Below are 11,673 nucleotides of genomic sequence, written 5' to 3' on the forward strand. Positions count from 1 at the left end.
TACAAAATAGTTTTATATTAGGATATTGGATTAATTAATGTTGTTGTAACAACTACAACTTGTGGTTTTAGGAATTTATAATATATTATAGCTATTAATTTATTATGTGTGTTTATTTTTGAGAATCTTAAATATATAAATTATTTTTAGAAATATTGAACATCTATCTATGCTTACTATGTTTAAACTTCAGTTTTAATCATCTTTTTATTTAAAGTATTTTCAACAACATATGATCTATTTGTTAGTCTATTCCTTAGTCTATTCTAAATATTGTCATTCTACTAAGATTTTGAAAGAACATAACAATTTGTTTTGCATTTTGCACCAAATATGACTTTCAATCTCCTCTAACAATTTTTTATTAAACTTATAATAAGCACAAATTTAAGCCTGATTATTTCTTATTCACTGTGGTTGTTAATAAAAACTAATTTTATCTAATTTATTTTATAAACATTAAATGTAGATGTAAAAGGATTTGTAAAATGCAAAAAAGATGTTATATGAGAAGTTTGAAAATACTTGCTTTGAGTTGGTTTCTTTTATTGATAGAACAAAAACAAAGCTAACCATGTCAACTTTACAAAATATGTTTTATTTTTATTTTATTATTTTTTTAAATTTAATTTTATTAAAAGGTATTTGTGGACATAATATCTTTGATTGACTAAAATATAGGTTCAATTTATTCTTTATATTTAATTGGTGAAGTCTTTGTGAATTATAGAGAAATAGAGCTTATAATTTAAACTGTAGAAAAATTGAACTTATATTTGAAAAAAAGAAAGAAGTATATTCAATAACTAAAAATATTATTTTTTGATTACATATGATATAATAATAAAGAAAGCTAAAACATTCTAGCTATATTTTAATTCTAAAGCAAAATAAAAACAAAGACCAATGAATTTTATTTTATTTGTTATTTTATTTTTATTTTTACTTTGTTTTAATTTTTGTTTTTATACTTCTCATATAACTTGTCCAATACTTGATGTAAATAAAAAAAAAACCTTTTAAAATTTCTTAAGTAAATTTATAAGGATCACCAATGCTAGAATTTTCATTAAAAGTAGTTTATTGTTATCATGTCATAAATTCTATTATGATTTGGAAACAAAATTGTTATTATTTATTTAAAATATATGAATATTAATAATTTATTAATATAGCTTGCTTAAGAGATGAAGAGTTTGAGCCTCACCAAGGCTCATAAGTAGTATATATGGGTTCCTAAAAGAGGCCACAAGGCTTTAGTCGTATCTTCCTAACTACCTTCAAGGTGCTACAACACATATGGAACTTGTGCACCTCCCTTCTTACAAGAACTACACTAGCTGCTGGTCCTCCTGTTTTCTACTAGTAAAATCCATAACTTTGCATTTTTGACTTCACCATTGTATTTAAAAACATCCAATTAGCCTAGGAACCTCTAATGGCCTTCAAATCTTGCTCCATTTCTTTATAATGGCTCCCAAAGTAATAAAACTCATTTTTACCAAAGGCTTAGAAATTGCTCTAAAAATTCCTAAAATATTTTAAATAAATTCTAAATAAATTCTAAAATTATTATAATGGTTCTATAATACTTATATCAGTTGAAGGCTATAATTTCCTATTTTGATGATTTTTAAAGTAATAAAATCAATTTAAATCTACTATAAATCTTACTTTCTATATAACTAACTAAAAAGACATGAGGTTCTTTCTCATGCTTCTTCTAACTATTAACTAACATTTGTAGTTTTTCTTATAAATAATATGTATAGATACAAGGCCAATATAAATATTGACCTTAGTAAATATCCCTTAATATTCAATAATAAGTAAAAAAATAAATCTAAATCAACTAAGATAATTGCCTCCAAGACTAAATTAAATTTGTCTTAAGATTTCTATACTATTTACCATATATTGTGGTTCTAAGTATTTTAAATGTATCTTTTTATTCTAAAACAATTAATGAGTCAATTTGATGACTTACATGTATATATTAGAAACTTGTCTTATTACCTAGATACATGTCTTATAAGTTGGATATATATTGAATAGCCTGTAGAACATTGTTATATAGTTCTTTAGTTAGATATTATATATTAAGGCAAAAAAAAGCTTCTTTATTCTTCTCATTATATTTTTTGTCTTCTTATCTTAATGCAAGAGTCCCTAAGTATTTTTTATATTTCACTATCTTAATTTCTATCTTTGATTTGTCTACTTTTTTTCTTTGAGTATCATAAGAGTATATTTTTTTCTTTAAATATGAGTTATAATTCATGTCTTTGACAAAAATATGTATATCATTTATGGTATTTTTTAAATTTTTTTATGAAATATATATATATATATATATATATATATATATATATTGACTTTAGACATCTAAATAATAATTTCTTCTACATTATAATTAATTTTTCTATCTATTGTTGTCTCAGACATATATAATTACCTAGATAAAAAGTATTAGGTAAAAAATATATGTAAGTAGATTTGATAATATCTTATATTAAAGTTTTTTAGAAGCTTTATATATAGGGATTTGATTTTAGACATATTTGTAGTTGATTGATAGGTTGAAAATCTCATAAGTTAAACACGTGTCAAAGGTCCTATACAATGTTGCCATATGGCTCCTAGTTAGATAGTATATATGGAAGCAAGAGTGAAGCCTTCTTCACTCTTATCAACATCATACTTGTTCTTAGTTTATTTTCAATTTTGTTTTTTTGTTTTGTTTTGTTTTTTTTTGTTTTGTTTTTTTTTTCTTATCTTATTTTTGACAATAGCTATTATGGTTTTAATACTATACTACTTTGAATGAATATTTACTCTTCTTAAATGATATAAGAGTATTTAAAAGGTTTTATTGTTGTGATTTGTTTCTTTGATAATTTTATAAGAAAATTAATTTATGATTACTTGTCAAAGACATGAATTTCAAATAATTAAAAGGTTAATAAATTCTTTTGTTACTCTACTCCTATTAGTCTTATCTTTATTAATAGCCATTCTAATTTAATACTATATTATTTTTGAAGGATTTTTTAGTTTTTTTGAGTGACACAAGAGTACATTGATATTTTAGTTCTTGGAGGTTCATATCCTTCATACTTTGACAAGAGTCTTAATTCATTTATTTTTTTATCTTATTTTAAAAGTGAATGGATTATTCCACTTCTATTAATATCTTTTAAAGGTTATAAATTATTCACCTTTAAATAAATAATTTAGTTTTCTAACACTAATTATTTTTTTAAAGAGAGAAAATTATCCTTCTTTATGGAAATTTTTATTTGACATTAAAGTTTGGAAATTATTGTCCTCTAATTTGACTTATAGATTTATCAAGTTATTTGAAATAGAAGGAAAAATTATGGATGTTATACTTGGTAAAAGTGAGAAAGATCACAATTAGCCACTATATATGCTGTTAAATTCCAAAACCTCATTTACAATGTGGACTAAAATGATAAAGTTCTTATCAATCAATTTTAATATGGATTAAAAGACAATGTCAAAGATTTATTATTAATAATGTATAAAGTAGAAACTTTGAAACAATTTATTGCTGAAGCCATTGCATACACGAATTGATTATTTGAAAAGCATCTAGAATAAAGATTTGATTGAAGAGGATTAAGTCAAGTAATGATGAAGCTCTTAAGTTTTGAAAAACTTATTCATTAAAAGTGAAACCAATGCAAACTGATATGGTACATTTTAAACCTTTTACTAAATAAAAAAAGACTCATTATTATTAAGAAGGTTAATACTTATATTGTAGAGAATCCAAACACAATGCTCAATATTATCTAAAAAAACAATCCAATCACAAAATGAAGCTCATAGTTGCCAAAGGGGATGATATGTTAAAAAATGAATCTCTTTAGCTACAATAGGAATTGTGTGGTTGAAATCTTAAGAAACTTTTAGTAAAGATCTTATTTTTTCTTTAAATCCCTCACCTTGTTTTATAATAGAAGTTTGTTTAGGACCAAAAAATCACAAAGTCTTAGCCTTGTTGGATTTAGGAGCTTCGACTTGTTTTTATAGATAAAGACTTTATCAAAAAATAAGATATATCTTTAGTTATGAAAATCATACCTATGTATGTAGAAGTAATAGATGGCTCTTTATTATTTTCTGAAGATGTTACACATAAAACTATTTGTATAGAAGTAGCAATTAATGGTTATAATAATTTAATAATATTTAATGTGATTAGATCTCCTTTTAACTCAATTATTTTAAGATTATTGTGGTTAGAAAGATACAACCCTCAAATAGGGTATATTTCTTAAAAACTTAATTTTTTCCATAGTTTAATTTAAGATTTTACTAGGCAAGTAAAAATCCATAAGATCTATATATTGAAATCATTATTGATAGATGCAAGAGATTTCATACATGTTCCAAAAGAAGGTTCAACTTTTGTTATTTTTGCCACACCTATTGTTAATAAATTTTTTTTTGAAGTGGCATTCCAAACCAATATCAAGATTATTAAGACGTTTTTGAAAAAATAAATGCAGATATTTTTTTAAAGCATCATTCTTATGATTATTCTATTAAACTTCAAGAAGGAGCTCAACTTCTATTTGGACCAATCTATAGCCTATCACAGAACAAGTTGGCTGCATTCAAGGAATATATTGACAAAAATTCAGCTAAAAACTTTATACGCTATTCTAAATTTTTAGTTGGGGCTCCTATCTTATTTGTAAAGAAAAAAATAGATCTCTATAGATGTGTGTAGAATATTGAGGACTCAATAAGATTACCATTAAGAATATATATTTTTTATTTTTGATTTCAAGACTTCTTAATTAATCAAATTGACCAAAGATTTATGTAAAAATAGATCTATAAAGAACATATAATCTGATATGCATTAAAAAAAGAGACAAATAAAAAATCATGTTTCAAACTAGGTATGGATATTTTGAATATAATGTCACACTTTTTTTATTCACAAATACACCAATTACTTTTCAAAATTTTATGAATGATATTTTTTGTAAGTTTTTTTGATGATTTTCTTATTTTTTTTATTTAAAAAATATCTTGATCTACTCTAAGAATACATAAGAGTATAAACTTCATGTTCATTGTGTATTATAAAAAACTAAGAGATACAAGATTATAGACTAAGATAAAAAAGTGTGTATTTCTCACTATTCAAGTTGATTTCTTAGGATATAATATTTCAAACAATAGTCTTATGATGGATCCTAAAAATATCCAAACTATTATATATATTAGAAGATACCAAAAACAGTTACAGATGTGTAATATTTTTTGAGATTTGTTAATTATTATTAGATCTTCATCAAAAAAATTTCTCAAATTGTGGCCCCTCTTATATGCCTCACATATAAAGACAAACTTGAGTGGAACAAAGAAGCTAAAACATCTTTTGAAGCCTTAAAAAGAACATTTATTTCTACACCAATCTTATATTGTATTGATTTTTTGAAATAGACACATCAAATTTTACTATGGATGCTATTTTATCACAAATGAGAATAGATGATAAGTTCTACTTAGTAGCTTTTCATTCCAAAAACTTTTCAATAGCCAAAATTAATTATGAGATCCATAACAAATAGCTTTTTATAATCATGGATTTATTTTAAGAATGATATTATTATCTAGAAGGCACTTTCAATCCAATTATAGTATATATAGATCATAAGAACTTCAAGTATTTTATGTCTTCATGTGTTTTGAATTGTTGCAAAGCTTGTTGGAGCATATCTTTATTAAGATTTGATTTTAAGATTATTTATTGATCCAAAAAATAATAAGATTTAAGAGATGCCATTTTTAGACATTCTTATATTATACCAAAAGAAAGAAATATAACTTTTGATTAATAAAAAATGATCATAAAGATAGAGCATTTTCACCTTAGAGCAATAAAATCAATATTGATTGTTGAATCAACTTTTGTCAAGCAAATTCAATCAAATATGTCTTCTAATCATCTTATTTATGATATTAGGAGTAATTCTTCAAAGTCTTATGATACTTTCAAACTCAAGTTTAAAAATAATCTATTTTATTTTGAGGGACGATTATATATTTCACAAGGCAAAGTATAATTATGTATTCTTCAAGCTCATCATGACTTTTTAATAGCCAAACATTTTGGTTTCAATAAAAGTTTTGAGCTAATATAAAGAGATTTTTAGTGGCTTTAAATGTGAAAGGCAATTAAAGACTTTGATAATCATATGATATTTGTTCAAGATCCAAAACTCCTCATCATCAAACTTAAGGACTTTTTTAGCGATTATTTATTGCAAAATAACTAGTCTTTTATTTCTATAAATTTTATCAAAGATCTTTTAATTTTAAGTTTTTATGATTTTATATTTGTGATAGTAGATTATTTTATTAAGATTGTATATTTTGTAGCATTTACAAAATCTATCACAAGTAAAGAAACGGCTAAATTTTTTCTTAAAATCTATCAATTTTATGGATTATTTAAAGATATTATATTAGATAGATGTGAAGTCAAATAAACCTCTACTAGTTAGAAGTTTATTTTAGTTCATAAAAAATGACTTGATTAGATGAATTTAAAAGTAAGGCCATTATTCAAATTTTAATCCAATCATTAGTTGTTATTGTTAAAACACCAAGTTATTAATAAAATCTTCCAATTATTATTCATATTTACAATGATAATTCACTCATTAAACTTCATGCAAAAAAATTTCTTCTTTTAATTCTAATTATATAATTTAGTTTTAAATATATATATATATATATTTATTAGTTTATTTTTATTTTATTTTTTATTTTATTTATTTTTATTTTTATTTTTTAAATATATAAATTATTACTTCTTAAATAATTGGTGGTAAGAGTAATTAATTAATTTATTATTATTAATCCATATTATAGGTATAAATCTTCATTAAAAATTAAAATTTTAAGTTTTAAATTGAAAATAAAAATGAAGTTACCAATTAAATAAAAAGTAAAAGTAAAAATAAAAATATAAGTTGAAAGTAATAAGTAAAAGTTAAAGTTAAAATTTTACATATGGAAGTTACGAGTTACTATAAAAATAAAAGAGAAAATAAAAACTAAGAGGGATGAAGAAAAGGCACCTTGATAACGACCAAGAATTTAGGGCATCAACTCCCTTCTACTCCAAAATTTGTCCACCATTCGTATCAGCTTCAATTCTGATGATTTTTGCTTGGCTGGAAACCTAACTTGAAGACGCTCTTGCTCCAAGAAACTGTGTGGCAATCCAATACCTGAGGCATGCGCAATGCTCCTTCAAAGTTGAATAACTGAGACCGCCATGGCAGCTTACCACTCTTCACTCCAAAATGCACCAAAAATTCGAATTTTCTTTAAAAGTAATAAAACTTGCGCCATTGGAAGCTAAACTTGTATGTGCTATTATTCTTAAAATTTCAGTATTTTTTAAGTAAACGGAACTGAGAAATATCTTTTCAAAAACTGGTCACCCAAACTGCCAAGGCAGCCGACCCCCTCGCACTCAAAAATTCACAAAAAATTTGTTTTAGCTCCAAATTGAACAAGCCTAAGCTCGTTGGAAAGCTGACAATAAGAGATATGTGCTTAAAAAATGTCACTACAAAAATCAAAAGGAAAAAAGACTGATTGGGAAAAATCCGAGGCCCTTCAAATCCACTTAACCATGGAAGTATTTGGAAACCACTAATTCTAATGGAGTGCCTTCTAAACCACAATAAGTACCACCCACAACACAAAATCAATGATCACATATTCACAAGGTGCACAATGAGCATTAGGATCCAAAATGAAATTGGAATTAGGATAAAAAGGCCACCCTGTTATTTGGTCATTGTTGAGGCCTTTGTAACTTCTTTCAAATAAAACATTTGAAACACCATTAGGAATTATTCTTATCTCTAATAAAATTACCAAATATTGGGAGTCTCTTCCAAGGTCATGATACCAAATATGTTGTATCTCGCTATCTATTTGAGGAAGGATATATTGTTCTTGAAGATCTTCATTTTGATTTCATCAACTTGAAGGTTGTGACAATCACAATGTCTCATCTAGTAAGTCAGCAAATGAAAGCTCTTGAATTGAATCTGCTGATTATTGGTTCTCCATTTCTTTAGCATCACAAATACATAAAAGCTACAAAGAAAGATAGAAGATAGAATGCAATCTTCTTTGGATCTTGTTTCTTTTATAGTAAAGACTTATTATTCTTCATCTTGATATAGATGGATGTTGTCGATGAAAAACCTCCACTGCTTTTGTTGCATTTACAAGATTTTTTATTGGCTCCTATGTACGTTCACTAATATCATATCCATGCCAATAAATAAGATATTCTAATTTATTTTGGCAGCACCTTGAGTCTAAAATTTCTTCTACTTCAAACCCTTCATTATTGTCTACTTCCATAGGAAGAAGTAGAGCATATCTTCTTCTTGGTATATTCATAGTCTTGTATGGTTCAAAAAAAGATACGTAAAAGATATGATGGATCTTTATTGCCTCTAGTAGATATAATCAATAAGCAACTGGATTGATTTATCCACAAATAGAAAAAGATCCAAGCTTGTGATAGTCCAACTTATTACAAGGATGAGTAGTCTTGATATTATGATGAAGCAACCATACCTTGTCACCTACATTAAAATATAGTTATTCCTTTTGATAGGCATCCACGTTGATCTTTTATTGTTCTTGAGCTTCCTTTAATTGTGCCTTCATTGTTGCATGTAACTCTGACAAATGATTTGCCAAACCTTCTGTCGTAGGATTATCAATTTTTGAAAAGTTAAAAATATCAAGTCATGGATGATAATCATAATTGATAAAGAAATATATTTTTTTTATAGAAAAATGCATCATATTATTATAAGCAAACTTTGCCAATGATAAGAAGATTTTCCAATTGTCTTATTGATAATTGATGGTACACCTTAAATATTGTTCTAAAACTTGATTTATGCGCTCTGTCTATCTATCAGTTTGATGATGAAAGGTCGAAGAAAGCTTTATGTCTACCTTTAAAATCTTAAAAAGTTTTCTCTAAAATCATGATATAAATTGAGTCATTTTATCCGATATAATAACTTTCGGCAATCCATGATATCAATAGATATTGTCTAAGAAAAGCTTGGCAGTTTCTTCACTTTTGATAGATTTTGTGCATGGTACAAAATATGCTATTTTAGTAAAATGATCTACTATGACAAATATAAAATTATACAATCCTTAGACTAAAAGATCCATGATAAAATCCATAGAAATAGAAGACCATGGTTGTTCTAGAATAGATAATGGTTAAAAAAGTCCATAAGATCAAAGCAAAGGAGTTTTTGAGCTTGAAAAATGTCAAATTGAACAAAGTCTTTTATAGCCTTCTACATTTGCGGCTACCAAAAATCTCTAGATATTAACTTCTAAGTCTTGTTGTATCCAAAATATTTTGTTGTTGAAAAGTCATGACGTACTTGAAGAATATTTAAATGTATTTCTCGTTCTGGCACATATAAGGATCCTTTGAAATAAAGTAGTTTGTTCTTGAACTCATACTTAGAAGTATCACAAGACTTAGAAGAATTATTCTTGATATCATGAATAAGTGGATCAGAGAACATACTTGATTGAATTTGTTTGAAAAAAATTGAATCAACAGTTAATGCTGATTTCACTACTTAAAGATGAAATTGTTCTACCTTCAATAAGATTGTCCTTTGTTGATCAAATGCTGCATTTTCTTGTTTAAGTACAAGATAAGAACATCTGAAAAAGATATTGAACAAACCTTGTTGTTTTCTTGCCTAATAAGTGATATTGAACTCAAATCTTAACAAAGACATGCTTCAATGAGCTTGGCGATGATTTAAAATACTAGCTAATATGAAATATTCAACGTTCTTATGATCTATATATATGATAACTTGACTGGAAGTACCTTCTAGATTAATGATATCATTCTTAGAAAGAATCCATAATTACAAGAAGTTCTTTATCTTAGATTTCATAGTTAAACTTGACTCTTAAAAATTTCTTGAAATAAAAAGCTATTGAGTGAAGTTTATCATCTATTCCTATTTATGATAATATGGCACCTAAATCAAAGTCCAATGCATCTGTTTCTATAGAGATTGCCTTAAAAAAGTCAATGCAATACAAGATTGATGTAGAAACAAAGGATGTCTTTAAAGCTTCAAATTTTACTTCCGCTTCTTGATTCCATTGAAGTTTGTCTTTACAAGTCAAACGTGTAAGCAAAAATATAGTTTAAGAGAAGTCTTTGATGAAGATCCGATAATAGTTGGCAAATTCCAAAAAACATTAGACATCTCAGATTATTTTTGGGATCTTTCAATCCATAATAGTTTGAACTTTCTCAGGATCTATCATAAGTCCATCTTTTGAAATGATGTAACCTAAGAAGTCAACTTGAATAGTGTAGAATATACACTTTTTTATCTTTGCATAGAATTCCACATCTCTTAGTTTTTGTAATACATGACAAACATGAAGTTCATATTCTTCTAAGTTCTTAAAATAGATCAAAATGTTGTCTAGATAATAGAAAATAAAATCATCCAAAAATTCAAAACATCATTCAAAAGATGTTAAAAAGCTGTTGGTGTACTTGTAAGTCCAAAAAACATGACATTATATTCAAAATATCCATACCTTGTTCGAAATACAATCTTTCATTCATCTCTTTTTTTGATGCATACCAGATTGTATGCTTCTAATAGATCTATTTTTGTATAGATCTTAGCTTGATTCAATTGATAAAAAAAGTCTAGATATTAAAGGTAGTGGATACTTATTTTTGATGGTGATCTTGAACCTTCATTAGGTATTATATAAGGTTCCATCAATTTGCATATCCTCTACTTTTGAATATATGTATTGAAAAGGCATTGATGTTGCCATTGAATTATAGTAACATTGAGGTCCACTTCTCCAACTTTTAGATCAAAATTCAAAAAATTGATTGTCTCATTTCATAGCAAAGTCAATTACTTGATTCAATGTTTGAGGATCAAGTAAGTTGAGCATCAATTTCTTTACCTCATATTGTAATCTATAGAAAAATTGACTAATAAATTCAACATCATCCTATTTGATATCAGTTGCAAGTTGTCAAAATTGTGAAGCATATAATGTTACAAATCAATTTTTTGTCATAAAATACAGAACTTATTGGTTGCAATATGAGTTGTATCATGTTTTCTTTACATAGATCAAAACTCCACTAAAAAAACCTCTAAATTATCTAATATTAGATCTCGTCATTCAAGAAAGGACAAAAACTATGATAATATTGAACGTGAAAGAAGTGTATCAATGAATCTAATTTGTGATCTTTGAGTTGAATAGCTTTGAGATTGAAGTTCAATCATAAATTTTACTTAATTGATTAATCTTCAAAACTTGAATCTTGTGCCATCAAACTTCTCAAGTAAGATAACTCTTGGTTCTCTAGTATGAGAAAGATGTTCCATTATAAGAAAAGAGACATGATTAGATACACATGTTGAAGTTGTTCCAATCATATCTATATCATCACTTCTTGCCATTTTTGTTACTCCTTGTAGTTGTAAACTAAGTTGATGCATTGCAAGCATTAATTCTTTCAATTGCTCTTGCATTTGTGTCATT

This window comes from Physcomitrium patens, chromosome 3 (assembly GCF_059467195.1).
Source record: "Physcomitrium patens ecotype Gransden chromosome 3, ASM5946719v1, whole genome shotgun sequence".
Classification (NCBI taxonomy): domain Eukaryota; kingdom Viridiplantae; phylum Streptophyta; class Bryopsida; order Funariales; family Funariaceae; genus Physcomitrium; species Physcomitrium patens.